Here is a 5,846-nt window from a genome sequence, read left to right on the forward strand (position 1 = left end):
TTCAGAATAAAGCATTATCAGAAGAAGTGTGTGTCGTCTACTTTTATACTATAGTTCAGAGGCCAAAAATTGGTTTCTGTTATATTCATGCCCACCCTTTAATCCTGAACTATCAATATTACAGACAGATAGGATCTAGACACACTTTGGATATATTTTTTTGTTAAAAAATTGTTGTGTGGTCAAAACAGCAGATGAGAAAAGTGGTTACTGCATCTCCAAATATTGAATGAGTTTTTTAAGATATTGCGCTAAAGAAGGTTATGTGATGAATGGATGACTGATGGGGAGAGATACACAATAAAAATGGTTGGTTAAATAGTGCATCTCTTCCAGATGTTCACATCAAATGTAAACTGGAGCTTTATTTGGAGTTCTGCATTTTTCTAGGAATGAGTTTTCAGCAAAATGCCTGCAAAGCCTCCAAACAGAGCTGGCTCTTGGTTTTTTGCTGCCACAAGCAAAAAAACAAAACAAAAAAAACACCAGAACAAAAGCCGGAGTGCCACCACTGACGCAAATAAATAAATAAATAAATAAATAAAAGCTGGAGTGCCGCCCCTTGAGAAGGGCCGCCCCAAGCACATGCTTGGGATGTTGGTGCCTGGAGCCGGCCCTGCCTCCAAAGTCAGTATGATGCAGTTGGTCCTTGTCTTCTGATAGATTGTGGGCTTCTGAAAATTCCCCTCAGCTTATGAGCCAAGATAACAGACCTAATATTTCTGGATCATCCTGGGAACCAATATATCAGCATTTCACTGTCAAATGTACAACACTAATGGTTCAAAATTTGCAGTAAGTCAAACAGATGTCAACATTACAGGCAAGAGACTCATGAACTGAAAACAAAGCCAAAGGGGATTCCCAAAGCCCCTCTCAGAGGGAATGCATGTGACTCAGGCTATGTCTACACTACCACTTATGTCGGTATAACTTATGTCGCCCAGGGTTGTGAATAAGCCCCCTTGAGTGACTTAAGTTACACCAACCTAAACTCCAATGTGGGTAGTGCTATGTTAGAGGAAGAACTTCTCCCACTGACATAGCTACCGCTGCTCATTGGGGGTAATGGGAGTTCTCTCTCCCATTGGCTTAGAGCAGCTCCACTACAGAGCTTAGAGCAGGGCATAGGTACAACTGTGACATTGTAAGTTCTCTAGTGCAGCCATGGCCTCAGAAAATATAGGCATCTATCTTCCAGAAACAATACTTCTGCAACACAGGGAAAGCCCGGGGTCTAGTGGTTAGAGAGCTGGTCTGAAGACAGGAGTTCTGGGTTTTATTCACAGCTATACCACAGACTATGTGTAACCATGGGCAAGCCATGTAAGTCCTGTGCTTCAGTTTCTGCATGTCTAAAATGGTGGCAATAACCCTACTTATGTTACTAAGTGTATCTAGAGACTATATAGGGCTTGTAGGTGCTACCATAATACATAGCCATCACAGCGGAAAATGAGGGATGGCAAACATTTAGTAGAATCTTTGTTTGGGCCTACAGAAAGGGAAATAGTTCACTTCCCAGCAGCCTGCAAATCTCTCTCTCCTTCTGAATGGATGTTCTCAATGACAATCAGCTAACACTGTGCTATAAAGTGAGGAACAACTAAGGGTATGACTACACTGCAATAAAAACCCTGCAGTTCTAGCATCCTGTGAGAAGGGAGGGTCCCTGAACTTGGGCTGCCGTTAAAGCCTGAACATTTACACTGCAAACAAACAGCCCCGCAACTGAGTCTCGAGAGACCAAGTGAGCTGGCACGAGCCAGCGGTGGTGTCTAATTGTAGTGTAGACATACTCTAACTGGCTAATCCTTTTGGTGAAGTGATCTTGTGACCAGGAAACCCAGAGCAATAATTATTTTGGCTACAACTATGACTTTCCAAATTCCTTTTTTCACGCCTCCTGCCAGTTTCAGAATAACAGAGTGTGAAAATATTCTATTTGGTGAGTAAGGCCCAGTTCCACAAAGTAATTTAAGCTCCTAACTTCCATTGACATCTGTGGAAGTTAGGAGCCTATATATCTAAATATTCACTTGCTGCAACTTGCTTGCTGTTTGAATTAGAAATAGAATGTCACACACATGCTCCTCCCATTACAATTAGAAATCAAGGCTTCTCAGACCTAATTCCACCCCACTGTGAGCTATTATCTGACCTCACTACCTAACTGGGGTTGGGCCTGGACAGTATTTGATGGGAAATCTCATAAGGAACACTTCTGGCAGGTATGGTAGAAAGTGCAGTTGCTGATTCAATAGGTGGTGTGATGTCCTTGGAGACACAGTGGGGCGCCAAAGGACGCAGCTGAAGATGGAATTGTGATGAACCTCATCTACTGCAAGTCCATGGAACTGATTGGTTTGCTCACTGATACCAAGCACTGTTTCATTGTACACATCTTCAATCTCTATGTAGACCTCATTACCACAGTGTCTGATATCTCACAGTCTTCACAGTATTTATGCTCACAACACCCTTGTGAGGTGGGGAAGTGCTATTATCCCCATTTTACAGATGGGGAAAGTGAGGCACAGAAACTAAGTGACTCACCTAAGACCCTTCATGAAGCCCGTGGCAGAGCAGGAACTGGAATGCAGCTTTCCCAAGCCCTAAACTAGTGCCCTACTTACTGAACTATCCTGCCTCTCCACATAATTCCTTCACATAACTCAGGAAAAAGGCAACATCACTTACCAAACAAGGAAACTCTTTACACTTTATTCTTAAAAAACCTGAGAGTGTAGTACAACAGCAAAGAGTATTTTGCACAAAGAGAGGAAATTATTTAGCACAACAGCTTTTCTGCCCCAGGAAAACTTTCTGAAACTATTTGCCTAACCGGAACGCATTAGGCATGCAAAATGAAGCATCTTGATGAGTCAGTGATAATAGTCATCATTCTCAGGGATAGTCTGGCAGTGTCTAGGGAGGGCCTGTACTCCAGCTGAGACAGAGAGGCCCAATCAATTTCCCTTTCGTACACTATGCTGCACAACACTAGTGGTATATATCAGTGGTTTTCAAACTTTTTTTCTGGCTACCCAGTTGAAGAAAATTGTTGATGCCCGCAACCCAACAGAGCTGGAGATGAGGGGCTTGGGGTGTGGGAGGGTCTCAGGGCTGGGACAGAGGGTTGAGGTGCGGGGGTGAGGACTGCAGAGTGGGGCTGGAAATGGGTTCAGAGTGTGGGAGGGGGCTCTGGGCTGGGGGAGGGGGTTGGGGTGCAGGAGAGGGTCAGGGCTCTGAGCTGGGGGGAAGATCTGGAGTGGGGCTGGGTATGAGGGGCTTGGGGTGCAGGAAGGGACTCTAGATTGGGTAGGGGCTCAGGGCTGGGGCAGGAGGTTGGGGCAGGGGGTTGGGGCATGGGCTTACCTTGGGCGGCTCCCGGTCAGTGGTGCCGTGGGGGTGCTAATGCAGGCTTCCTGCTGTCCTGGCATTTCAGACTGCACTGCACACCAGAAGCGGCCAACAGCAGGTCCAGCTCCAGCTCTCGCCCACAGGTTCCCAGCCAATGGGAGTGTAGAGCCGATGCTTGGGGTAGGGCAGCACATGGAGCCCCATGGCCCCCCTGCCTGGGAGCCAGACCCGCTACTGGCCCCTTCTGGGGCACAGTGCAGTGTCAGAATAGGCAGGGACTAGCCTGCCTTAGCCAGGCAGCACTGACCAGAGCCGCCGCAACCCAGTGCCTTATGTTCTGCAACCCAGTACTGGGTCGTGACCTGCAGTTTGAAAACCGCTGGTATATATAACCCTTCTGCCAGGTGGAGCTGGCAGCAGCGAAGGTTGGGTTCTATATCTAGAGGTCCCTCTTAGCAACATAATACACAACTGGCTTGAGTCCCCACCCAGTAGAGGCACCCCTAAGTGCCTCTAAAAGGCCATACTTTCACTCTCGTGAGCAGTCTGTGTATGGAAAAGAAAACTTTTAATGAGAAAGGGAAAGGAACCCAGCATTAATTTGAGAAAATGCCACAAGCACGATTCAGAAGCATATAACCACAAGCAAAACTCCCACCCAGAATAGGCTGGGCAATGTCCTTTGTCTCAGTTTCTCACGGTGCAGTGTGAAAGTCTGACAAACTAATGTTCTTTTACCACACTGTTCCCCTCTCCCTCCATGCACCCCACTCACAGTTGTGGTCCTTGGCTAGTGAGGACTCAGAGTTTAGAGATGCATTTATTGAGTTCACCTCCTGCCCAAACTGGAGGGAATTCATCAAGCAATGCTTCAGCTGCTGCTTCCGTGCCATCGTTCATGTCGCATCATTGACCTCCATGCTGCCATTCACTATTGCATCATTGTTTCCTCCATCTCTGTGCTGTTGTTCACGCCACTGCTGTTGGCTGCTGAGCCATCGGTTTCTCCACTGCCACCAGCCTCCCTACAACAACCTCTGGAGGTTCTTGAGGTCCCGCCACTTAACACAGCTCTCTGATTTCAGCAGAAGCTACATCCCCAGGTACAATCACCTGTCCCCACACCTTTCTCCCTTTTACTGGGATTTGGCCTCCCTACCCCCTGCTTAGCAAGTGGAGTTCAGTTGAGGGTGATCCCTTCAGCCAGGGCAGGCCAAGCACAGCCTTCTGCCCTCAACTCACATACCAAGGACGACAACCTTTCATCACTCCTGCACTCAACACCAAAGTGACTTGCAATCCAACACCAGTCAAAAGTGATCATTTGGGCAAATCTGCTCCATGATGCTGAGCACCTAGGCAGAGTAGGCATATCTATGCAAACAAGGTTGGTTCTTAAAGTCTTTTCCCCTAGTTCATCACTAGATGTCAGGGGAGAGCTCATTCAGACCCTGCTTAGACATAATTTGTATAAGCAAGGAGTCAAATAACCAGCACAGGATGTATTCCAAGCCAAAGATGCTGCTAGGCTGGAGTGCAAAGTAAATATAGGCGGTGCAATGGTAAAAAAAGGCTTAGCAGAACATTGCCTTTATCATTAATAAAGAAGCAACCGTTGGATTATTCAGAGTGAAGGTTAAACTCAAAAGAACCCAAACGTTTGAAATACGGAATCCACAGTTAAGGTCAATGGTAACTCTGACCCATACTGACATCAGCCATCCAGCTTTTGTTGTTGTTGTTCCTGATGACCCTACTGCCTAAGTTGTATTATTTCTGCGCCAAGGATTTTTCCTAAGGGCTTTAAGAAGTTTACAGTCTACTTCTTTTGAAAAGCAGCATATGCTTTCTTCTCATTCCTCTGCTTTCATATTTACCTCCACTTTTTGGGGTCACCCTGTGGAATCATATTGTCTTATTTCCTTTGCTTCTTCTGTTTCTGTCTGTTTCCCTGCTCCACGTTGCTTTCCTTCCATCTTTTTGCTGTTTCTCTCTTTCCCTCCTTTTTCCTCCTTCTCAAATTCTCCCTGAGGGTCTTCCCACAGGTTGCTATTACTAATACTATTATTTGTATCACTATAGCACCTTGGAGCCTTAGTCACAGTCCCATTGCTCTAGGTACACAAACACAGAACAAAAACATGGTCCGGACCCAAAGAGTTTACAAACTAAGTAAGAGCTTGTGTCTCCCTGCTCTGAATTTCTTTGATTCTCCTCCTCCCCCAACTTCTCCCAACATCTACCTGCTTTACTGTCCAGTTCCTGGGGATCTTTGGAGATCCCAGGAGAGGAGGGAGGGAACCTGTGATGATACAGGAAGATGCTTCATGGATCCTGTTCTATGTTCTCCAGCCCACTCTTAAATTTGATTCTCCCCTAAAAAGTGACTTCAAGTGACCTTTCAGTTCCACATCCAGTGGCTCACTGATTACCACATTTGATTTTCTCAGTCTGCAAACAAAGAGATTATTGTTTTCACTAGC

This window comes from Gopherus evgoodei, chromosome 2 (genome assembly GCF_007399415.2).
Source record: "Gopherus evgoodei ecotype Sinaloan lineage chromosome 2, rGopEvg1_v1.p, whole genome shotgun sequence".
Classification (NCBI taxonomy): Eukaryota; Metazoa; Chordata; order Testudines; family Testudinidae; genus Gopherus; species Gopherus evgoodei.